Below are 25,534 nucleotides of genomic sequence, written 5' to 3'. Positions count from 1 at the left end.
TTATCTTTCACAGGAGTTACCTATGAGTAATGGAGGGGAGTTACTCCTCCCAAGAAACTAGAAAGCAACCATAAAAACCCTACCATTTTGCAATAAGAATAATAGTTATTGAATAATTACTATATATTAAGTGCTGTGCATGTATTATTTCATTTAATACAACAATCTTATGCAGAAGATTCTCTTATTTCCCATTTTTAAAAGGAGTCTCAAAATGAAGGAGTTCACAAATGTGTAAATGCTCCTGTTGGGATTCAAAGTCGGAACCCAGGGGGTTTGATTACCAAGTTACAATGCTTCCCACTAACTCATGCCTTCATCTTTCTGAAAACAGCACCTGGCAGAGTCTAACATAATATTTCTTCAATAATTTTCAGTCTATGGAATTTGAATATTCAATTTTATTTGCATTGAGTTTGGAAGCCTTTTATCACCTTTTTTTTTTCTTCAATGAAGAATATTGTATTAGGTTAACTAGATATTTTTTATTAAATAACTTTGTTTAAGTAAAGATACCAACAGTATCATTTAGATTTATTTCTGTCCCATATTGTCTCTTCTAAATTTAAGTGATTTACTTAAGCTTTAAAAGCTGGCTGTTTCAAAACAAAGTGGAACTTTGAAGTGAAATGGTTCCTAGCCATCTTTCTGCTTCTTGATTCACCAGCCTTCCTTGGGCAGGGTTTTCTGGTTCTCCTGCCACTGTCTTTAGCCTCTTTGTGGCTTCTTATAGCTATCATTTGAGGATTATGGAATCTCCATATTGGTTAGTATCATGGATGGAGAAAACCATCATCATGGTGGAAGCCATTACTGTGATTATCTCTGTGGGTCCTGAAAGATGATGAGCCTCCAGAGCAGTCTTACAAGTGTTGCTCTATGTCAAGAGAAAAATCCTAACTTTTAAAACAAATTTATTTTTAATCCCATCTCAGTGGCAATAATATCACATCAGTCATCTTATTTGGCAAAATGGCTTGTTACACACTTTTGTTACCCACTTTCTAGACCTCTTTGAATACATTCCCTCAGGATTTCACACAGTTCTCAGATCCAAATTTGAGTCTATCCCACCTCTGTCTTTTAGAGCCACACGGGCTCACTCACATACTATTAATGCAAATAACTTTGTTAGTTTTAAATTTTTTTAATGGTTTTTCCTTTTGAGAGAGAGCGTGTGTGCGGGGGGGGGGGGGAGAGAGGGAGAGAGAGAGAGAGAGAATATGAATGGGTAAAGAGCAGAGAAAGGGAGAACCAGAATCCAAAGTAGGGCCCAGGCTCAGAGCTGTCAGCACATCACAGGACTGGAACTCACCAACTGGGAGATCATGATCTGAACCAAAGTGGGAGGCTTAATGGACTGAGCTACCCAGGTGCCCTAACGAAAAGGACGTTAAAAATTAAGTTGCCACACCTGTGGCCATATGGATAGCTCTATTCTCAAGTCTCCTTAAAATTTATCTCACAAATGTATGCAGTCCCAGTTTATCTATTTCTCGAGGCTTTAAAATTTAGTCTCTGTTACTCCTACTTGGATTTATGATTATGCACCATGATTTGATCTGTTATTTTTCTCCGTGGGCAGTTGACTTTGAAGTGGCTCTTGGGACTATTATCTCCAGATTGGTTATCTTCAGTTGGAATCCACCAGGAAGTAGATGATACACTTCTTTCAATTCATTACAAGGTACAGTTATAATATGGGAGACAATTGAAAATCGCAGGGAAGATCAGATACTATAGTTAAATTAAGATGTTAGAGAAAAAAGATCAAGTGGTTTTTAAAGATTCTGACAATTTTTCTGTACTTTATAGGTAAAAAAAAATTGCATGATTTGTTTTGTTCCAACTGTAGTTCACAGTGTGGTGACTTTGACCTTGTTTGGGTATCAGGTTTGAACTTGGCATGCTATGGGTAGTATGGAAAATATGAACTGGTTCAGCGTTGCCCTTGGAATAAAGAAAACGACATAGCAAGCAATACCATATGTTGTTAGCCACTGTCGATTCGTTTTTTCTTATCCGAGAAGAAATATCACAAACACACAGTATTACAATGGACGGGGCCTTAGACTTTTTCAGGGTTCCATATTGTGCCTTTTTCTTTCTACTCATGTTGCTTTGGTCTTCTTGCCGTATTTCTACTAACTGACTTTTACTTTTTTTTTTTTTAATTTTTTTTTCAACATTTATTTATTTTTGGGACAGAGAGAGACAGAGCATGAACGGGGGAGGGGCAGAGAGAGAGGGAGACACAGAATCGGAAACAGGCTCCAGGCTCTGAGCCATCAGCCCAGAGCCTGACGCGGGGCTCGAACTCACGGACCAAGAGATCGTGACCTGGCTGAAGTCGGACGCTTAACCGACTGCGCCACCCAGGCGCCCCTCTACTAACTGACTTTTAGATCTCATGCTTTTCCATTAGGCCATAGGCTCTATCATCACTGACACTATAATATTAAAATAAAAAGGGCCCACTTTAAAACTTTGGAAGTCGCGATCCCACTTGCCCGTGGGCAGCACGGCCAGGACGCCCGCGCATGCCCTCTTTCTTGCTCTGGTCTTGGCGCTGCTAGCAGAAAGGAGCGGAGCGCTGGCAGGTGGGAAGAGCTCCTCGTCCACCAGGAGGGCGCTGTTCGCACTGGGTAGGTAGGCCAAGTTGAGGCAGATGGGAAGCTGGGCGGGGCTGCCGACCCACTTGGGTTTCGAGTGGCCGTTCTGGGACTGAGGACTTTCTGGACAGGGGTGCCCGACCTCCCTTGTCATTGTGCTTGCTTCGGACGCTGAGCGGTCTACTGGCCCGGTAGGCACCCGCCAGCCCCTTGATTTTGGCACTGGGGGCGGAAGTGCCGGGGTTGAGGCGGGCCAGGGACTTCCGGTTACGACTGACGCCTTCTGTTAGCCGAGCCTGTTCCGGCGGCGGCGGCGGCAGCGCCGCCACCATCACCTGGGGGGTCCACCCAACAAATGTGGGAGGGGTGGGCAGTGGGGTGGGGGGGAAACTTGAGTTGTCAGCGGGTCGCGGCGAGGGACCCCACAGCCCTCCGTGTGGTCGGCCGAGTCTGCTGCGCCGGGGGCAGCGGGCAGGGGGCCAGAGAGGAGCCGGGTGGGCGGGGAGTCGCTGATGGGCGTGGGCGGTGCTTCCTCGGTCCCGGGGCGTCGGTCCCGGGGCCTCGCTCCAGGGACTAGGCGGTGGAGCTTTCGGGAGACGCAGGTGCTAGCCTCAAGGGCAGGGCCTTGATTGCTGTGATCAAACTCGCTGGGCGAAAGGGGCTGAGCGCCGCCCCAGCCTAGGGCCGGGCAACAGGAGAATCTGCCGGCCTTACGCATGGTGGTGGGTGGTGGCGGCAGCACCTCCCGGAAGGATTTGGACAAGGACTTGTCCACCTCGGTGGAGTCTGGGGAGCCCACATGGGCTGGCAGTGAGGGAGTGGTCACCGTATGATACAAGGCTGTTTGAGCACTTAACTATATCTCAGGCTCTATGCATGTGCTGTTTACCTCTTGTCGTTTCTCCTCATCCAAGGTATGAATTCATTCCAGATTAAGTATTTCTCTTCGTGTGTCTCCCAAGACATTTTGTTGCATTTAAACAATCAGTTTTAGTTTTCATCATGAATACCCAGGGGGAGCAGTTCTTTTTCTGATAGGATATGGCAATGAATAATACCCAAGTAAAACAGTGGATTAGTTATTTTACCTCAGTAAAATATTGGCCTGGAATGTTACAATTCAGGGTTCTCTAAGGAGAGAAAGTTGGTTTTGATGAATGTTGGAATCATCGTGGCATGAAGTTGTACATTTACATGCTAAAATATGCCATCTTTGGGTTCTTGATTTATTTAAAGTTATGAAAAATTAAAGTTCATAGAGTGCTATTAGAGTCTTGAAGAAATCAACTGAGAGTCTTTATAGTAACAGTAATTACAAAGAAAACACTAGCATTTAGCACAAGGCCTCTCTCTAGTCCTCATCTTACCTCACAAGGAGAAGTAATTTCTGGTGCAGATTCTAGGACATTTTATTGGATCATAGTCATAGTGGTTAGGGCTTGCACAGAAGGAACTTCTCATCTGGGTATTTTATTCTTTGTTCAACTGCTCTTCATTACATTGTGTGGATGTAGTGAAAGTGCTGGAGTGCTCATATGTCACCCTGCCTCTGATTTCACTCTCCTTTCTGACTCTCTGGGTCTTATTTTTCCTCTGAAACTGGGGATGTGTACTTTAGACAGGCCTTAATAAACAGAGATCAGAAAAATACAAAGCTTGTTTTGTGTTAAGGACAATGATTCTTGCTCGATCTATACACCTCCTATCTCAAAATGACCTGCTTGCTAAAAGACAGATTTCTGGACCCACTCTTGAGTTACGGAATCACAGTATCTGGTGGTAGACAGAGGTTTCCCTACCCAGCATATTGTTTTGTATGCTAAAGATTTTCATCCCTGGGTTAAGTCTAATAGCTGTTCTCAATCCTGTCTGCATATTGGAATTGCTATGAATTGAAAACTATTGATAGTGTGATAATATTCAAGAGAAATGAGCACTTAAACTGAATTCCCCAAGTGACTCTAAAGCACTTACAGTTGAATTCATGGGTTGGGAAAGCAATATTGCCTAAATAGTGAAGTCTTACGTTGATTTTGTCTTCTTTCTGACCTCATGTTATGTGGGCTTAATCAGAGTTAGATTCCTATAGACTCAGTTCAGTCAGCACTTCCAACAAGAAGGAAGATGAGATGCATTTAGAATCAATAATAACAACTGGAATATTTGCGTTGTGTTATTAGCCTATGAATAAAAATGTGATCATCTTGAAGTCAAGTTAAATTTTGTACTAAAAAATGAAATAGGTTTTTTAGTAGTAACAACAACTAACATTTAATATTTTTTATTTTTCAATTGAAGTATGGTTGAAATACAATGTTGTATTAGTTTCAGGTGTACAACATAGTTCTTTGACAATTCTATACATGAACCTTTGCTCACCATGATGAGTGTGGTTACCATCCATCACCATACAACATTATCACAATATTATTGTCTATATTCCCTATGCTGTATTTTTCATTCCATGTGACTTATTTTATAACAGAGTTTGTACCTCTTAATACCCTTCACCTATTTTGCCCATTCCCTCAACCCCTTCCCTCTGGCAATCACCAGTTTGTTTTTTATAATTATGATTCCATTTCTGTTTTTGTTTGCTTTGTGTTTTAGATTCCATATGTAAGAAATCATATGGTATCTATCTTTATCTGTCTGACTTATTCACTTAGCATAGTACCCTCTGGTTCATTCATATTGTCACAAGTGGCAAGATACCGTTATTTTTTATGCCTGAGTAACATTCCATTGTATATATTTACCACATCTTCTTTATCCATTCATCTGTCTATGAACATCAAAGATACCCTGAGTTTTGAAAGATCATGATAAAAGTAGCACTTAAATTGAAAAGAAAAATTCTTTACATCCATCTTATCTATTTTGAAAGTGATGGAAATCTGATGCTTAAAGGCCTGGTTACCACACCTGATGCTGAGTGTTATCACTTTTATATTGCTAAGACATACTCAAAACTCAGGTTAATTTGCTGTTTGTGTATCAGGACATCTCCTAAATGACTTCCTGGGGTATGGTGAGTCATATATTAATGGCATCTAGCTCAACCATCAGACATAGTGTGATAAAGGATGTATATTTACCTGTACAGTTACTGAATTGTCACTTTTAATTTGAAGTCTGTGGTGATAATAATTTTATTGAACCTGAGCATTTGTTTCATTGATGTGATGTAGTATTTTGGTTTTGAAAATAGTAATTATAATTTAGACTGAGGGAAAAAAATCAGTAGTTGTTTTATAATGGCGATTTTTGAATCATATAGTCAAATCTCAAATTTTATTTTATTTTTTTAAGCTTATTTATTTTGAGAGAGAGAGAGAACACAAGTAGGGGAGGGGCAGGGAGAGAGGGAGAGAGAGAAAGATAGAGAGAGAGGGAGAGAGTCCCAAGCAGGCTCCTCACTGTCAGCCCAGAGCCAGATGTGGGGCTTGAACTCATGAACCCATGAGACCACCACCTGAGTTAAAATCAAGAGTTGGACGCTTAAATGACTGAGACTCCTGGGTGGTCCCCAAACCTCAAATTTTAGTACACAACATATTTTCTTCACAAAAGAGATCAGTTTCTTAAGGATATTTGCCCTAAAGGAAAGGGGAAATGGACATGCATCAGTCTATTATCGTTTGCCTTCATTGATAAATAATGAGAGTCGTTAAGATGTTAATTTGTTTTATTTGACTATTAATCATTTTATTACCATTAATCTATAAATGCTAAAGCAGTTTAGGGTATAAATCAATGGATGGATAGGATTTTTATAATTAAGATGCTAAGCTTAATCAGAATCATGTAGTTGGAAATAATGCTAAATATAGTCAGAAATGCTTTGCATAATATAGAAAATATTACAAAGTGGTATGGTAAAGATACTTAAAATACATAAAACATTTTGGGGGCTAAGCAGTATTTTAGGTGTGTAAGATAATCATTTATAAATATGGCAGAATTGAGAAATGAGATTGCTTTAATGAGTGACTGTGAATAAATTGTGAGGCTTTAAGACTAAAGAGATTTTTGTTCTGATTTCATTCCCATTTTAGCAAATCAGTCTAAATCCTATATTGGTTTGATTCAATATCTGTAGCTGTCTTCAAATGTCCTTGAAATTCATCCTCATCTCTTTTAATACATGGGCTGTCTTATTACGAACCTAAAGAACTTCTCCGACACTCCTCCACAAAAAACCTTCAATTTGCTCAATATTTAATTTTGTGATTCATATAATATGAACTCCATTCATTATCATTAAAGACTCCCCAGACTCTCTGTTTTCTAATGTACCACTAAACCTCACATGCTCTCTCTTAACCATGTCAGAAATATGCTTCCTTTGTTCCTGGTTATTTGCCTTTGGTCATAATACACTCTTAAGCTCTCATCCACAGCCCTGACTTTATTCATATATCTGTTCAAAGTGTTTCACATTTCCTTACTGGTTTCTGAATATCTTACCTCACTATAATGTTTTTTTTTTACTCTGTCACTAAAAGTAACTCTTTAAAAATTGCAAATCTAATCACAACTATCCTGTTTACAGCCTCTCAGTGACTTCAGTTATTCTTAGGATATAATTAGAAATCCATTATATGCCTTAGAAGGTCTTCAGTTATCTCATTTCTCTCATCCTCTCTAGACTCATCTCTTACCTTTTTACTTTATTCTACACATTTTTGGCTTCTTTGAATTCCTGTGATAGGACATAGTTATTCTCCAACCCCTTTGGCCTGGTATTTTCTCCACACCCTTGGTACCATATCCTTCTGGTTTTTTGTTTTGTTTTGCTTCCATTTCTCCAGGTAGGAAGTAATTACAGAGATTGTATAGTTAGTGCTTTTAAAAAATAACAGAGGGGCACCTGGGAGGCTCAGTTGGCTGAGTATCCAACTTTTGATTTTGACTCAGGTCATGATCTCATGATTGTGGGATCAAACCCCACATTGGGCTCCATGCTGAGCATGGAGCCTGCTTGGGATTCTCTTTCTCCCTTTCCCTGCCCCTTCTGCATGTGTTCTCTCTCTCTCTCTCTCTCTCTCTCTCTCTCTCTCTCTCTTTCTCCCTCTGTCTCAAAATAAATAAACATGAAAAAAAAAAGAATAGAGGACCTTTGGGCAAGGTGGAAAAATAGGAACTGAATTTACTCTGCTGCTTAAAATGGAAAAAAATTAGACAAAATATATGTAAAACATCTCAGGTGGTAGGATTTTCAAACAATCCTAAAAATCTCTATCACAAAACTTATGATTGTAACTTTGGCCACCTAACTATCTACATGTATTTCTTCAGTGACACCACATCAATAAATTTCATTTTTTGTATATTGAGATAAATCAAATTTTCTTTCTTTTTTTTTTAATTTTTTTTTCAACGTTTATTTATTTTTGGGACAGAGAGAGACAGAGCATGAACGGGGGAGGGGCAGAGAGAGAGGGAGACACAGAATCGGAAACAGGCTCCAGGCTCTGAGCCATCAGCCCAGAGCCCGATGCGGGGCTCGAACCCACGGACGGCGAGATCGTGACCTGGCTGAAGTAGGACGCTTAACCGACTGCGCCACCCAGGCGCCCCGATAAATCAAATTTTCAAGATGGATCTTGGGCTTATATAAAGCCTAAAACTACAAGACTTCAGAAAAAAACAGGAGAAAATCCTTGTGATCTTGAGTTAGGCAAAAATTTCTGAGATTTGATTCCAAAAACATGATTCATAAAAATACTAAATTGATGACTTGAACTTCATCAAAATTAAAACTTTCGATTTAAAAGAGACATTCTTAAGAGACAGAAAAGACCAGCCACAAGCTAGGAGAAACTATTTACAAATTTGTATATTTGAAGACATAGGAAGTATATTTAGAATATATTAAAAATACTTTCAGAACTCAGTTATAAGAAAAGCTACACAAAAAACTAGGAAAAATTTTGGACACTTTAATAAAGCAAATATATTCATGATGAGAAGCACAAGAAACGAGGTTCAACGTTATTAGTCAATAAATACAAATTAAAACCACAATAAGATACCACTGTATACCTATCAGAAAGGATAAATTAAAAAGACTAAATTTTGGAGAAATTAGAACTCTTATATTCTGCTAGTTGTAATGCAAAATGATATGACTACTTTGTAAGACAATTTAGCAGTTTCTTAGAAATTTAAACATACACTTACCATATGGTCCAACTATTCAGTCTTAGGTATTTATCCAAGAGAAATGAAAGCATAGGTATTGCACATGAATATTCATAACAGCTTTACTTTAATAGCCTCAAACTAGGAACAGTCCATATCAACAGATAAATGGGTAAACAAACAATGGTATATCTAAACAATTGGAATACTACTCAGTAATAAAAAGGGATGGATTATTGATACATACTACAACACAGATGGATCTTAAAATAATTATGCTGAGTTAGTGAAGACAGAAGAGAGTACATGTTATGATTCCACTTATGTAAATTTTTAGAAAATGTGAACTGACCTATAATAACTGCAAGCAAATCAGTGTTGGCCAGTGAATGAGGGTATATGGTTGGGAGGGAGGACTTAGAAAAGGACATGAAACTTGGTGGTGATGGATATGCTTATTATTTTGATTGCAGTGGTAATTTTACAGACGTATACCTATGTGAAAACTTACCAACTTGTGTTTAAATAGGTGACGTGTACTATATATCAGTTACACTTTAATAAGGTTGCTTTTACCAAAAACACCCCAAAACCAAACAAACAAAAAACCCCAAAGAAAACCCACACATATACACAAAATAGAGTATCCCTAATAGACAAAACTTCCCTTGAGCTCCTTTTTAGCTTTCCAGAGTTGATGAGAGGTGCGATTACTCAGCAGACTGAGTGGTACACACCAAAAAAGTGAGAGTCACAAACCAGTGGGTGTGAAGAATGTGGCTGCCAGTGGCTTGAGAATAGATTTGGGTTCTTGAGGTGTAGACTGGGAATTCCCAAAACCTTAAAAGTTGTTTTATCGGCTTAGGATTCTGGCCCATGGTGTCCAGTTACGCATTTCTTGAAATCAGTCTCCTGGTTTTGTGCCGCCAGCAATTCAGTGAGATTGCTCTGTACCCTGTTGTTCAGATTATGTATATAACATTTAAGGTGGGTAGAGTATTGTGAAGTCGAATTTGTAATTGCTTTAATTGATTTTGGTAACTCTGGACAAGGCCTTCATATCATAATTTTAAATTAGTATTTTTTAATGGACCTCATGTACTGAGCATGCTTGTAAAAATGTCTTGATTATACTTATCATCTCTATGTAACCTGATGCAATTCTTATCTTAAACTTTGATGAAATTTAGTCTGATTCTATTATTGGAAGTTTAGAAAGCCTTTCTGTGTGATGAGCAATTAAATGTAGGACCAATGGTTTTGGTAAATAGACTACAAAATATGAAAACCACATAACCCCAGTAGTTATATAATACTAAACAAACTTTCTAAAACATATTTTTAGGGCTATACTCAGTACAAGAAAACATGGAATCAGCAGTTTTCTCATGGATTATTTTTTTGATGGCTTAATATTCTGGCCCTTGCATGACTGAAATTATAGTTAGAGTGCACTGGAATTTACATTGCTGTAAAATTCCCCTCCCTTCTTTTGCTGACTGTTGTTATTGATTAATATGATGGTCTATATCTCATGTTAGGAAGACATTTAGTTATTATGTTAAAATATCCAAATGCATTTTTAGACCACATAGGGAAAAATTAATTAGAATTTTTGGACCAAGGAGTAGTATTAGATATGTCTCCCATCAGACATGAAATCAATATGATTATAACATTGCTTATATAGACAGTATTAGTTATTGTCTTCTTAATCAATGAGATTCACCTAACTTTAAATGATTTGGTGGGGCCATTCTGAATAGACAATAACGATTAGTCCTTTTTCTAAGGAGTATCATACATTTCTAAGTGGATTGTTTATATCTGAATGTTTGTTGCTCATCTCAATTCACATTATAAGGTTAAGATGTGGTTTTATTTTACGGTTTAATTTGTGCTCACTTATGCTAATTGAGGCTTGGACTAGTAGTTTGTAAGGAGTAAACAGACTATTTTTTTCAGATATTCATATTTTGATCATGGCTTAATTGTACCAATTGTCATTTTTGATATTGCATTGACCTTTTCCAAACATAGCTATTTTGTGTAAAGACTTACTTTTTTTAAAAAAATCATTTCTGCATCTTCTTCTCTATTTTCTTCAGTTGAGGTGTGGCTTAAACTACCTTTCAGTGGAATAAATACTGTGACCTCTCAGGTAAGACTTCCAGACTTTCTCCATCAAAATCTTTGAATCTTAATAGGTAGAGTCTTATTTCCATATCATTTTGAAGTTTCAGTTGAAACAATTCATTTGTCTCTTGAAGTCTGAAATGATTTTTCAGTTCTTAATTTTATTTAAATATAATTAAAATTTTTAATTAAAAAATGTTTATTTTTGAGAGAGAGAGAGACAGAGACAGAGAAATAGAGCATGATAGAGGAAGGGGCATAGAGAGAGGGAGACACAGAATCCAAAGCAGGTTCCAGGCTCTGAGCTGTCAGCCCACTCATGGATCTTGAACCCATGAACTGTGAGATCATGACCTGAGCTGAAGTTGAATGCTTAACTGACTGAGCCACCCAGGCACTCCTATAATTAAAAATTTTAAATTACTGTTTTCAACACTTTCTGCTTCTTCCCATCTCTCTGCCTTCTCTAGTTAAATGCTTTACAGCAGCACTACCTGAAATAAACACAATGCAAGCCACATAGGTTATTACAAATTTTCTGTACCTGTACCCTATAACAATTTGAGTCTAATCAAGAGACATAAATCACATATAGTTTAATATGAAGAATTATTGAGAAAGAAGAGTAACTATGAAGATATAAGGAAAACTGTAAAAGATACCCTAGACCTGAGGAAGAGTACTCAAGGAAAGATAATCTTGGAAAGGGGGCACTACTCCAAAGTTGAGGTTGCTGAGGGATTGTGTTCTCTAGAAATTTGGCTAGGGCAGAGTACCACCAGATATCCTAAATATCCATACTACTGATGACTGTGCAGCAAGAGCAAGATAAAAACCAAGAGCTCAGCATTCGGAATCAAGTAGAGGAGTCCTCTTCATCCCGCAGCATCTAACACCCTCAGACAAAGTTTGAAAGCATGTGGACTGTAAAGGCAAAATGCTTTAAGAATTCAGTCCCTTGCAGGGTGCCTAGGTGGCTCAGTTGGTTGAGCATCCAACTTTGACTCAGGTCATGATCTCGCTTTTGTGGGTTCGAGCCCTGCATCAGGCTCTTTGCTGACAGCTCAGAGCGTTGGAGCCTGCTTTGGATTTTGTGACTCCCTCTCTGCCCCTCCCTTGCTCATGCTCCGTCCCTGTCTATCTTTTAAAAAAATAAAATAAAACGTTAAAAAAAAAAAAGAATCCCATCCATTGTTAAGAACAAGTACTGGAGAGTGAATTTTGAGCTCATAGGCAATAAATTGATAATTGACACATAACCACATATAAAATGGGTGAAATTAATTTCAATAATATATTGTATTTAATGCAGTATGTCAAAATAATATCATTTTAACAGTTAATTAAAATATGCATTATTAATGAGATATGTTCCAATCTTTTAGTACTATTTAAAATCCAAAGTATATTTTGTACTTACAGCACATCTCAAATTGGACACTAAATTTTCATTGGGTGTACTTGATCTATATTTAAATTTCATAAAACTTACAGTTGAAAAAGAAGATTTATATACCCAAATTGTTTGAAATATACTTAAAAGTTTTCAAAAAATGTAATTAAGAACCACAAATCATTTTCCTTTAGCATTTACATTCATTTTGACAAAACTGATTCATATTTTTTAGAGGAATTGATATGAACTTAAGGGAAAAACATCAGTTTTAAAAAAAATGTTTATTCTGAAAGGGAAAGAGCATGACTGGGGAAGGGGCAGAGAGAGAGAGAGAGAGAGAGAGAGAGAGAGAGAGGGAGAGAGAGAATCCCAAGCAGTCTCTGCACTGTCAGGGCTTGATCCATGAACCAAGAGATCATAACCTGAGCTGAAATCAAGAATTGAATGCTCAACTGACTGAGCTACCAAGACTCCCTGGAAGAACATCAGATTTAAACTTGTGTTTAAGTTAATTAAATTGTCTAACTCTTGTGATAATATTGAATTCAAGAATTATAAAATTTAAAATTAACTCTGAATTTATCAATATCAACAAATGTTATTCAAAATTTCTTAGACATTTACAGCCAATTTACATAATGATATCAAAAACAATTAAAATGTTCTGCATATAAATCCATGCTAGAAAAATGTATAAAAGCATTATTGTTGACTATATTATGAAGTTTGAATTTTAACATAAATTCTCACAACTGTCTAACGTCATAAATAAGCTTTTCCTTTCCTTGTTGATTCAGCTTTACTTCATTCATATGCAGGGTGGTATGGATTATAATTTGATAAGCAAGAAACCGACCTGGCTTTTAAAGAAAATATACTAACTTGAACATAACAAGCAGAGAGTCATCTTATGATGATAAGAGATCTCTGGGTCTTCTATCTTTCATAGACATGAAGCAGACAGAGAAAGTTATTCAGCTCTAAACACAGGCCAGAAGGCAAAGCCAATAGCCATGGTAAATCACTCTCAGGCAACTGATCTGGCTTTAATCAAGGAATTGATGAGTGTTTAGCTGTATTTCTGAATTGTAATAGATCCTCGATTGCTATGAGCCTTCCTTACCCCTTCCTCCCCTTTTCTCCCTTTTTTTAGAGGTAAAATATACCTCACATAAAATTTACCATCTCACCCATTTTAACTGTACAGTTTAACGGTATTAAATACATTCATATTGTGCAACTATCACCACCATCCAGCTTTAGAACTTGTCTCGTCTTGTAAAACTGAAACACTATACCCATTAAACAATAACTCTTTAATCTCCCTTCCCTCAGCTCATGGCAGCCTCCATTCTACTTTGTGTCTCTATGATTTTTGACTATTCTGAGTACTTCACTTAATTGGAAGAATAAAATATTTGTCTTTTGTAACTGGCATATTTCACTTAGTACAGTGTTCTCTAGGTTCATCCATGTTGTAGCATGTTAGAATCTCCTTTCTGTTTGAGTCTAAATAATGTTCCATTGTATTTATATATTTTCTCTATTCATCCATTGATGAGTACTTGAGTTGCTTTCATGTTTAAGCTACTGTAACTAATGCTGCTATGAACATGGATGTACACATATCTCTTAAAGACCTTGCTTTGTATTCTTTTTGGTATATACTTGGAAGTGGAATTACTAGATCATATAGTAATTCTATTTTAAACTTTTTGAGGAACCATCATACTGTTTTCCACAGCAGCTATACATTTTCACCAACAGTGCACAAGGCCAGTTTCTCTACATCCTTGTCAACACTTGTTATTTTTTTGAGTTTTTTTTTTGTTTGTTTTTAATGGTAGCTATCCTAAAGTGTATGAGGTGGTAGTATCTCATTGTAATTTTCATTTGTATTTCCCTAATGATTAGCGATGTTAATCATCTTTTCATGTCTTATAGTTCTTTGTGTATTTTCTTTAGAGAAATGTCTATTCAAGTTCTTTGCCTGTTTCCAAATTGGGTTTTTGTTGTTGTTGACTTTTGGGAGTTATCTATATATTCTGGATATTAACAAATTATCAGATATATGTTTTGTAAATATTATATCCCATTCTGTGGGCTTCTTTTGTAATCTGCTGATAGTGTCTTTAAATGTACATAATTTTTAAATTTTCATGAAGTCTAATTTTCTGTTTTTTATTTTGTTGCCTGTACCTTTGGTGTCATATTCAAGAAATCATTGCCAAATCCAATGCCGTGAAGTTTTTCCCCTGTGTTTTCTTCTAAGAGTTTTATAGGGCAAGGGCTTGCAACAGGGGGGTGGTACAGCAAAAATGGCCACCTGCCTCTTTGTCTACATCTTTGTGATTAGAAGCCGCAGTCAGCAATCAGAGCACAGATCCCTGATATTTGGAAGACAGGGTCCTTTTTACCCACTGTGGTTTTTGGAAACCGTGTATTAGCTGTTCCTGGAATGCCTGCATGGCTGCCTGTTATGTGGCTGGGGAATAGGCACCAGGTTCCTGTTATTGTGCCAAGAGCTGAAATTGACCAAAATTAACAACAGTTGACCTTCTAAGCCTTTTTGTAGATTGCAAACCCTCCTGGTCTCTAGGGTCTCAAAATAGTTGCATCAGACATATTTTGCTAGTGCTATTGTAGTCTAGGTGGGGACACAGGTTCCTGGTGCTTCCTATTCCACTATACTCCCAGAATCCTCTTGGAATTAATATGCCTTTATGATCAATCTCCTAAAGCAGTTGTTTGGACATAGGCCAACCTTAAAATATGCATGTTAACAGAGGCTGTTAACATGGGCTAGAAAAGTGTGAATAGATCTTGGGAGATTTTAGCAGGTTCCCTTTTGGTTCGATATTAAAAATTATTTTGATATGACTGACTTTTATGTGTAATGATGTTATAATAGTTTCCTTTGTCCGATATGACATTTAACCAGTAAGTAGTTGTATTTATCAATCTGCAGAATAGAATCTATAATATCTAGTCATTTAAACCTAAAAATAGGTGATAGTAATTGGTTCATAATTTGCTTATTTGGTGACAAGGTCTAAATCAAGCATAACTTCTCACTTTGTAGCAAATGTCATTGGTCAGGGCAAATTTCCTCTGTTTAAAAAAATCATTTACCCCATTTTATCTTCAATTTCCATCCTATGTTCTCACCCTGTTTGAGAACATCCTACTGTTTGTATTTGTTCTTTTAAAAATTATGTGTATTGTTGTGGGGATTTTTAGCTTACATAAATTGTATCATTATATAGGTCTAATTTTCTTATTTTCTTCTATTTAGCATTACATTTTAAGATCTCTGTTACTTTTTAAATGCCTATTTAATATTTCCCCTGTTGCCAGACAGTGGTTTTTAATAGGCATATGTACACTTTATCTGTGCTCTTCCCAGTGGTGGACTCACAGATCTCCTATTCCTTATCGTTGCAAACAGTCTTTGCATACCTTCTCTTGTGGATTGGATCATAAATTTTATTTAGCATAAAACAGTGCTGTTAAAACTGGATTTGAGATAATCTAACTTCATATATGTAACGCTAAAGACTCACATCCTATGCTTCTCCCTGGGAATTTAAATTAAAGGCCAGAGGAAGAAACCTTTTAGTCCCAAATTAAGGGGCCACTGATTTTCCCACAGACTTACTAATGAAGTGAATCAAGCCATTATAGTGTGGTTTAAATTCTGTGTGAATATCAAGTATTGTTTAAATAGTCATTAAAAAATACTTATGGAAAGAAAAATTCTCCCATGGAAGTGTATGAAAATTGTTGCTATCATTATAAAGTCATTCAAAAGGAGCATATTATTTGCTATGCAGTCTATCATAAATTCTGACTTTTCAAAATAATTTTAAGTACTATGAAAGAATTGCCATTTTCTTCCCTCTAATCTTGAATCTTGGCATCTTTGCCAATTCTTCTGAACTGAATTGAGGTTATAATCCCCAAATAACACCATCCATCAAATTTTCAGACTAGTGGCTAACATGAATATGTACACTTGAACTACTGGTCAACGTTTTGTACTAGTTTTAGGCTAATTCAAACTTAAATATCTAATACAATATAAATCACTTTCTTCCTATGAACAATGATTAAACATATTGAATTTCAATACTTTTTATTTTTCTCCTTTTAGATATTTAGGAACTTAAAATACTTTGAAATCAATTTTAAGATTTTTAAGATTAATTTTGAAATAATAATAATAATAATAATAATAATAATAAAAATTAAGGCCTTATTTCAAGCCAAGAGTTTAGTATCATAGATTAAAAGTGGTCACAAATTACTTAAGCTTTTTTTTTCATTGAGGTTTAGGGTCTTATCCCCACTTCTGGAATCTAAGTGAGCTTGGTGACTTTTCTGATCAGTGCAGTATGACAATGTGACCTTGTGTCTCTTTCCAAGCCTAGCTTTTAAGAAACTGGTAGTTTCCAATGATAATGTCGTGGAATGCTCGTTGTGAGTGCAAAAAGCTTCCATGTAAGAAGATTTGCTGGAGAGTCATGCTATGAAGAAACTCATTGGGCCACCTGGAGACCCATATGGATGTCTGGTTAGCCTCTGGCTATCCTAGCCATTTCAGTACAGGTGTCAGACATGTGAGTGAAGAAACCTGGAGATAACCTCAGCCCCTCTTTCCCTATAATCAAATGAGAGACCCCAAAGAAGAGCCACTTTAATTGAACTCAGTCAACTCACAGAACAATGTGAGAGAAATAATTGTTTTAAGCCATTAAGTTTTGGAGATGACTCATATTCAGTACTGGATAATAGGAACACTTGATCTCCAAATAGTTGCTCAGGCTTGTGGGATGTTATGGGTAATTGTATTAAAACAAAATGTGTCAATGGGATCATGTGGACTCTCTTCTTACTAAAATAGTTTATTTCTGTCTATGATAACAGGGGCAAAAAGCAGGAAATAATAAGTAGTTGCTAAATGTTTAGGGATTGGACTGAGTTTGAAACTAATCATTGCAGGGACCTATTGGCCAAAGAATTCCAGAAAGAAATAGAGACAAATGTATTTGCAACTGTGGATGAATCTGATGAACCCGAAAATGATTCTGTTGTTATAATGCTGGAGAGTGTATCTCTTAGGAATTCTTTCATCATTCCCCAGAAAACAGTTAGCATTTCTCTGTGGGACCATATAGACCTGGGAAATTTTTGTTTTGTGAGATGAATCTTTATTCATTTCTCCATCTGGGACTGTGTATATATTATCAGAATGTATGAAAACTTACCATGCATATTTGTGTACTTTCATATGTCCTACCTTTGTGTCCTAAATCTGTATTGAACAGACCTGTGATCTACCTAGATAGCTGACACTCAGTATCTTACTCTGTAAAATGAAGATAATGACTGTAATGAGGTTTATAAGTCTATATTGTGAAGAACAAATAGAGAACTCATGAAAAACCCATGGGAATGTCTGGAAGATATTAGATGTCTGATGCCCAATTTATTAATATTCATTTAATTATCACCATATAAATCATAAGAATGGAAATAAAAGGTAGCAGCAAGAAAGATTGTTTACAAACAGATTAAGTGTATATTTTCTCTATTTTTGAGCAAAGGGTCCAGTAGAATCCCAGTCCTTCCCAGTCCTTCCCACTGCTATTTGCAGATGATTAAAAAAATATTTTCTTGAGTAAGTAGTAAATATTTGGATGCCAGTGTAAAATGTTCTCTGTGTATTTCTTTCATTTTAAATAGAATACTTTTGTATTTTGGAAGAATGTATGCCTTGCAGTTTGGGCCAGGTAGTGAAAGACTGTAAGTCCTCAGATGATACTTAAAGAATTTATTGCCTAAGGTTGAACTGAGTATGGAACAGTACAGGCTGAGCTGAGATGACTCCCTTCCTGGGGAAAAAAAGATGAAATAAGATATAAAATTCGTCATGATCTGGAGATTTTTTTTTTTTTTACCTCTTATTCATTAAGTCTCCCCATTGCTTGCCTTAGAGTCCTCATTTTCTGTGTGTGGTTACGTATATTTGTTGGGCTGCCTCATCTCTGGGAAGCTGCACGTCCCTTCCTCCTGCCAGGGTCCCTCACCCCTAATCCTTTCTCTGACTAATGAGCAACATGTATTTTTCTAATCTGAGAATAGAAATCACTTTGGAAAGTCTGCTCAGATGCACTAAAAAGTTAGATGTCTCCTTTCTTAATGTTTGTGTGACTGCCTGAATTTTGCTCAATCTAACCCCTGTCCTACTCTACTGAAAAATGCAATGCCTTTGTCTCTTCCAGTAGATGGTAAACTCCTTAAGGGAGCTTGTTTTCGCTGGTGTGTACATTGTGTGGCATAAAGAAAGAAAGTACGCAGGATATATTTGTTGAGTTAAGGACTAAGAAGATGCTAAAGTCAGAGGGTCAACTCTTGAGGCTGATCAGGAGAAAAAGAGCATGGTGCCACAGAAATTATAACTTGTGGCTTCAGCCCTGTCTTGTTTAACCACCTTTTGGAGGCTAGTTGAGTTTTCAAAAATTTTTCTTCCCATTTACTTTGCTTTTGTGTTTCCATATATATCTAGTTTATATCATATTTTACCTATGGGCCTGAGCCCCCTCTTTGTTAAAACATTGACCTGTTTTTATTTTCTAACCCCAAAGATTGAATTTATTTTTGCAGTAATAGTGGTGGCATTTGGATCACCTTTGCAAATGTGGATGTTCCCTTAACACACATTAAGACCTTATCACACTCTATAGTATTCCAAAAAGGGAGGTGAACTGTTTTCAAAGGTAATAAATAGCTTTAACAACAAAGGATGTAAACACCTCATGAAACAAAAAATCTCTAGTCATATGAATGACTTGTGGCTAAACATTTCAACAGGATCAGCCTTTGTTTCTTTGATCTTTAGGTTTTTACTTTTGAATGTCCACACCTGGCAAATGCAGTAAAATACACAGCATCTGGATTACAGAATGCAAATAACATCCATTCAGGCAAACCTTTAAGAATAGCTGCCTTGGTATCTGCATCATGCTTTGGAAATAAATTGATTTGGACTGCAGTAGGAACTTTATATAATTTTATATGGTTTTCAACTTTAACTTTTTTGGGGGGATAGACCTATTATGCCTCCCTCTTTGGTACTGAATAGGTCTTTTTACTATTCTCAATCTCATTTTAATATGAATGATATTAATCTAGTATTTTACTAAGAAGGACAAGTTTTCCTTCTTAAGTGTAACTTTTTGCTTTGCTTTAAACAGACTTCTGAAATGCAGGAGAGAATCATTCACTGGCAAGATTCTTAGAAATTTCCTTTATATTATTTATTGTCTTTAAGTTTTAGGTAGCTTGGAAGAATGTAAAAATTTCAAACAAGATTTTTTTCCAATTGTACATCATCATGACTTCCTTTTTATCAAAACTTTTATGGAAGCAGGGATAGGAAATGTGTAGGGATTGGCAAAAAATAGAGGAAGGCAAACATTAATTATTGTGTATAATTGAGTAATATGCCTTAGAGGGGAAATGTTTCTGGGACAGGTTTTATGTTAAATGGACAGCCATGTGACTTAGTGCTCCAAGAAAACTTATATATTATGTTCTCTTTAAGTGGATTGTTAAACTTGCTTTTAGATATAGTAAAAGTGATTCTAGGTTACTTAAGCAATTTATAATAATTTTAAGGTCTTTTTACTGAAAGCAATTTGGTTGTTATATATTTATATGTGGCTGATGCAATTGGGTTATGGTTTTTAATTTCTGTAACCTGGCCATTGTTCATAGAAGGTATGCTAAGAATATGTTGTATTCAAAGTGTATAATATTAAATACAATTAATATCTATTCATTCAGACAATGCTTTCGTTCTTTTAATTTTTTTTTCCTATCCTATCCATCTAAATATCCAGATGTTTGGTGTTACATGTGATTGTATGAAAGCTCTGATCTGAAATCCTATGGCTTACTGGATTACCCTTTACCCACATGGTTTAAATTAATAATAAAAAAATGAACCAGGGCAATCTTGCAACAAAAGAACAAGACTTTATTGTATAACAGAATTGCAGATGTGGAAAGGTGCTCATAATAGAGACAGAATATTTCTGTTTCATAGAGCATCTGGAATGCCACAAGATCTCTACGTTATCAGGAGCTAATGTTAGACAGCCTTGGTTTGTGATTAATTTAATATTCAGAGAAACTTTTTTTTAAAGCTTTATGCCATTCATCATCATAATGTCATTTTTGCAATCCTAAAATGATTTACAAAGTCAACTCTCCCCCCTAATTTCTAAAACAATATTAAGACATCAAAAAGTTTCAGATAGAAACTTCAAAGGGCAGCCAAATCAGAGATTTCTGGCTAAGACAGTTTAGATCATTTAATATCCTCTGGTTTCCCTAGGATTAAATTACAGCTTATAGAATTCTTGGAATCTAGCTAAGGAAGTATTATATAATACTGCATGGCAATTTTGGGGAGGCTGGCAAAAGACTGTACAAAGAAGGAGATGCCATCTTTTCAATTTATCAACCTTTCAGTGAGTGCTTGTGAAATGTTAGAGTTACCCCAGTGTGAATATGAAGCTCTAATAACCAAAGATATGTTTGTGTGTAAGCTTGGGATGACATTCATGTGGCGACACTTACTTTCTTCTTTGTTGAGTTGTCACATTGCAATGGAGCTTAGGTTCAAGGAGTGAAATTATGAATCATGAATGGATATCTGAGGCAGGAACTGATAATAGGAATTCATTCTGGCACAGCCACAAAGACAGTGTTTCCAGTCACTGTGGTTTTCTAGGGACAGCAGTGACTGCCGGTTGCTTGTGTAGTGCCACGATGAGGCAGGCCAGAATCACACCACACATCGTTCCGGCTGTAGGAACGATCCTGTACGTAACCACTAGGTCTCTCTGAGGAAATTTAGCATGTTCCAAAAGAACCGCATTCAGCTTGAAGTTGAGCTGGTAGAGGAGAAGGTCTGTGAAACAAATGTTAGTTCTCTGACTAACCCAAAATATAAGTGATTGTTACAGGAAATGACCTGTTACAAAGGACTTTTCCATCCCAAACACACACATGCTGCCAGAAAGATGAGCGTGTGGTACACTGTGATGTGCATAAAAGCAAGCTCAATCACTTTCAGGATAATGTATTTTTAAACAAGATTTTGGCACCTTGGACTACCCTGTTGGCCTGATAGTAGGTTTGTTCCTATGCCTTGGCAACAAATTGTACAAACAAAATGAACTGAAGTTTTCATAATTGAGAGAGGGAAGCAACAACAGAAAAGATAGAAATTAGAGAACAATATTTACAGAAAAATTACTTTTCACAATCTTAAGTTGGTCTTCAAAATATAAATGTGTACCTGTGATTCCTAACTTCACTGTTTTGTCCATGTGCACAAGATCATCAGTATCCTTAAGCCACACGCGTATGATTTAAGTGCGAGATCTGCTTAAGCATTTAATGTATTGAAACCATAGTCTTAGGAAACCAGAGTTCACTTTGTAGATATATTTCAATTTAGCATAACTAAGTAGATCCAAACCCTTATTAGTTCAAGCTGCATTTTATACTGTTCCTAACATGTGTTGATCTTCCCAGTGTATTTTATTTGCGCTTCACATTCTAAATTTAATAATGTATTCTATCAGAAGGTGGTTACTCCATTGTGAAGAACAAAAGTCTCTATTTGCTTAAGCGTAAAGTCTTGCACAAATTCCTTGATGTCATATTTTTGCAGCCATTTTCTTTCTTGGATTCTGCTAGGTAGTTACTTAGGATTTCTTTGTGTGTAATATGTTGAAAATAAAGGAAACCATAGCAGCACATTCAAAATTTCAGTAGCCATGACCATTACGTCAGTATCACTTCACACATTCATTGCATAATATTTGTTTGTTTGTCTATCCTCATTTAAAATTTTTTTTTAACTGTTTATTTTTGAGAGAGAGAGAGAGGGAGAGACAGAGTGTGAGCAGGGGAGGGGCAGAGAACGAGGGAACACAGAATCGGAAGCAGGCTCCAGGCTCCAAGCTGTCAGCACAGAGCCCGATGCGGGGCGTGAACTCATGACTGTGAGATCATGACCTGTGCCGAAGTTGGACACTTTACCGTCGGAGCCACCCAGGGATCCCTGTCTATCTTCATTTTAAAGATAAATGAAAGTTGATAAAGAGGGAGTAGATAAAGGATAAAAGCACAAATATGATTACAAAGCAGTGTAGAGACACACAAAATATCAAAATGGGGTTAAAAGACTCAGTGCAGGAGAGATGGCTACTGAGCTATGCTTGGAGCTATGTGTTATGCTTTGCCTAAAAACATTAAAATTGGGGTAATAAATAATGGTGGATAGAAAAGAAGAGTGCATTTAAACTGCATGTGATTTCAGGGAGTTCGTGAATGATACAGTGGCATCCTTTTGCCTTTAGATTGACAATCCTGCCGTCATTTTTAATGTATCTGCCAGGATCTGGATTATTTAGTATTATTTAAAAAATCCATTTTCCTCTCTGTTGAGGTCACACACTAATGGTCAATGGGGACCAAGCAGGTAGAGAAAGAGGTAAATGTGTCCTATTTGGGATTATATATATATATATATATATATATATATATATATATATATATTTAACATTTATTCATTTTTGAGAGACAGAGCATAAGTGGGGAAGGGGCAGAGAGAGGGAGACACAGAATCTGAATCAGGTTCCAGGCTCCAAGCTGCCAGCACAGAGCCCGACGCGGGGCTCGAACTCACGAACTGTGAGATCATGACCTGAGCTGAAGTCGGACGCTCAACCAACTAAGCCACCCAGGTGCCCCATGGGATTATATAGTTTTAAACAAGATTTTGGAATTCTTGGATTTGGAAAGACTCTTCCTTTTTAAAAGGTTCAATTGGTACCTCATTGCTATCCACTCACTGCTGTGAGGTCTCTCTAGGTGTAGCTAACTCCTCACCAGGTTAATAAGAAAACAAAAATTCTGTTTTCCTACTACTAAAAAAAGTGCAGTAGAAATAGTCAAAAGCAAATATAAAATTTTAATAAGTAATTCATTTCAGGTATCTTCAAACAAGGGAATTAAATTAAATCACATAGTAACATAATTTTGTGCCTGGATATAGAGACCACATGATAAGATACACATTCCTTTCTTTGAAAATCAAGAACTGAGGAGGATGTGGTATCATGTGGGATCCTAGATATCCAGAGGGGAAGATTCAAGGCTTTGTATTTTCTGTATTCTGTCAGTTCTTGCTTTGTCAGTTTTTTCTCCTTAAGAATGGCTCTCATGCAAAACTGAGGGACATTAGAGCACAGGTTGTATATGAACCATTCTGTCTTCCACTGTCTATTTTTTAAAAACATCTCATGTATGTTGTTAAAGCAAAAAAAAAAAATAGAAAAAAATAATTCGAATGATTACAATAAAGTGGTTTTGAAGGCACTGCTATAAGTCCTCTGCACTTATACAGGTTCCCCATAGGCATATGTCATCAGTTGTCAGAATTCCATTTAGATTATGTTTCTGAGAACTGAACATTCACTGACAAGAACATGTGTGCTAAATGCAAATATTTGATTTAAAGGTAGGATTTAGCAGGATTTGCTGTGTCTATTATGCAGGAGATTGCTGTAGCCTTATTACTTGCAAGATGCTTTGGGGCATACCTTTTAAAAATCAATCAGGAGCCTTTTGATAAAGGACCTAGGTAATGTCAGCTGTTTTTCAGGTATTCAGTTGGTATGTGTATTTGTTGGACCCTATGAATTACGTGGTCTCTGTAAGACTACTTTTTATGAGTGAGAATTGTGCTATTTTTCAAATAAATAAAAGTATTTTATGCATTAGGAAAAACTATGGTGACATGTGAAATGTGGAAAGACCATAGCAAAGAATTACCTTTCAGACTAGATAGGTCTCTTTGTAATTCTTTATCAAATACTAACTATAAAGTAAATGTATACCTCTAACCAGATGGTTTTAGGTTTTTCAAGTGGCAGGAATGAAATTTCTTTGTACCTATGTACCTTTTTTGGTTAAACATAAATATGGAGAGATATATATGGCTTAATACGAATGACTCAGAAGCTAGGAAATCTCTCTTTAAATAAAACAAACAAATCTAAAGAGCCTAGATAACTTTAGGTATGCTTAGACTCCCCAGTCACTGTTCACAAAAGAAAATACAGGTATTGGTATATCAGTTCCCTCCACAGACATGTGCTATCCAAGATGACCTAACAACGAAGACCTTTCCTTTGTAGTTAGTTACTGATGTCTGGGTTCTTGTCTTGTGTTGGGAAATGGCAGAGACTGGTCTGGATCCTGTGCTTGTTTTGGGGGAGAAGGCAAGGGACACTGCACTGTACTCTTTTTTTCTGAATCACCAGAAAACTTTATTAAAAACAAAAAGAAACATTAAAAATCAATTTCAAATTTTGTTTTAATAATACAAGGGGTCTAAGAAAGATGCTAACAATGTAGCTTCTTAGATGATCTTAGACAAGTCAATACTGATGGAGTTGCCTTTAAGCACAGCTTTGCTGATGTTGATAGTCTTTTCCCTTCTTTTTGAACTTTCATCTGGCTTCCCTTTGCGATAAGATCTTCTCCTTTTTAAGAGTTATTGTCTTCCTTCTTTTCCAGGTGGCTTAGTGGTCAGTGATTACTTGAGGAAAGCATCATGGGTATCTGCATGTGTAATGCCTAGAAAATGCTTTAAGGATTTCATGAATCAGAACAGTGGAATTTTGACTTTATTCTTTGACATACTGAAGAGTTTCTGTGTAGAATTTATATTTCTTTAAAGTCGAATGTTCTATCCATCAAAAGCCCTAGTGCTTACTGTCAATGATTTTTGAAGACCAGCTTTTTATTTTAATTAAGCCCTTGCTTGGAAACATTAGATTTTTGTTTTTGTTTTATGTCAATCTTTGTTTAGAATCATTTGGAATGGTGATAACGTGGGTAAGTGGCATTGAATGCTAAATGATATTTAGCATTTTATTCTCCATCTACTTGGTGTGGCCAGATTCGTATATGCATGTGCGTATATATATAACAAATATACGTATGGAATCTTTTCCTACTTAGTCAAAAATATGTTTTCAAAGCATTTTTTTTCATTGAACAGTCTAAATGTCTTTGGGTCCACTAGACAATGCTTCTGATAGGTTGTTCAGGTTTCTGATTAAGTTGAAAACTAGAATGTAGTTGAATAAAGATA

The 25,534-nt window shown here is 36.5% G+C and overlaps 1 pseudogene; it reads right to left on the bottom strand.

Moving 5' to 3' along the window:
- Positions 1–2,421: 2,421 nt before the first annotated feature.
- LOC121028020 (microtubule-associated protein 1S-like) lies at positions 2,422–3,330 on the bottom strand (annotated as a pseudogene).
- Positions 3,331–25,534: the final 22,204 nt, after the last annotated feature.

The sequence above is a fragment of the Herpailurus yagouaroundi genome, unplaced genomic scaffold, assembly GCF_014898765.1.
Source record: "Herpailurus yagouaroundi ecotype Mexico unplaced genomic scaffold, PumYag 100, whole genome shotgun sequence".
NCBI lineage: Eukaryota > Metazoa > Chordata > Mammalia > Carnivora > Felidae > Herpailurus > Herpailurus yagouaroundi.
The sequence above is the reverse complement of the archived record's forward strand: the minus strand, read 5'-3'. Positions and strand labels throughout refer to the sequence as shown.